This window comes from Myotis lucifugus, unplaced genomic scaffold (genome assembly GCF_000147115.1).
Source record: "Myotis lucifugus unplaced genomic scaffold, Myoluc2.0 scaffold_86, whole genome shotgun sequence".
NCBI lineage: Eukaryota > Metazoa > Chordata > Mammalia > Chiroptera > Vespertilionidae > Myotis > Myotis lucifugus.
Window position 1 is genome coordinate 412,393 of NW_005871134.1, and position 936 is coordinate 413,328.

A 936-nucleotide genomic window follows, 5' to 3' on the forward strand; every position below is an offset into this window, starting at 1 on the left:
CCCAGGAGACTTCCTGCCCAGGGTCTCCCTTTCCTGTTCATCCATCCAGTCATTCATCCTCACATGGTGGCCAGATGGACTCTCTCCAAACAGATTCGACTAGGTCACTCCCTGCTTAAAATGCTTTGATGGCCCTGGGGGTCTGAGCATATGTCACATTTCCCATTTTCCTGTCTATTTCACTACTCGGGGGAGGCCAGACGCCATATCATGCACCCACATACATCCTCCATCATCCCTCTCTCCTTCCTGCTCTCTCCCAACTGTGCTCAGTTATCTCTGTCAAACTCCCTCTCCTCTCTCATTCTCTTTGTCTCTGTCTCTCTCTCTTTGTTTAGAGTTGCTAGAGGTGAGGGCTGTAGGAAATAATTGATGAGATGCCCAGAGGGGAGACTGTGGCCACAAGATTGAGAAAAACCACCCTCTCCAGGCTCCCTGCAGAGGTACCCTGAAAGGCATCCTGTCCAGTGCCTAAAAGACCTGCATCGAGCTCTTCGAAAGGCCCTGGATGGCCAGAATTAATTGGCTCCCCTGCTCTTCCACTCTCCCACTGCCCTACTTTCACTGCAAATTAGGACCTTGACCTCTGTTCACAGCACACTCTGAGGTCTGCTCCATTCAGCTCCTCCATCCGCCAGCTGGACACCTGGCTGCTGGCCTTGGCTTTCCCCCGGCGCCGCCTCATCTGCCTGTTCCTCCGGACCTCACCCTAGAACTCACCCCATTTCCGTTGGCTGGTCCCACCCTGTGTCTGGTGCCTGAGTCTGTTGCTGCATCTGCGTCACCTTTTTCCATGTAGTACATGGCTGTGGCCCACAAAGCAGCCGGGGTGGTACGTGGTGGGGGCTTGGGAGTGAAGGTCCAGCCCTGCCACTGGCTTGCTGAGTCTCAGTAACTTCATCGAAAATATGAGAGAATGATGTCTACCTCATATGC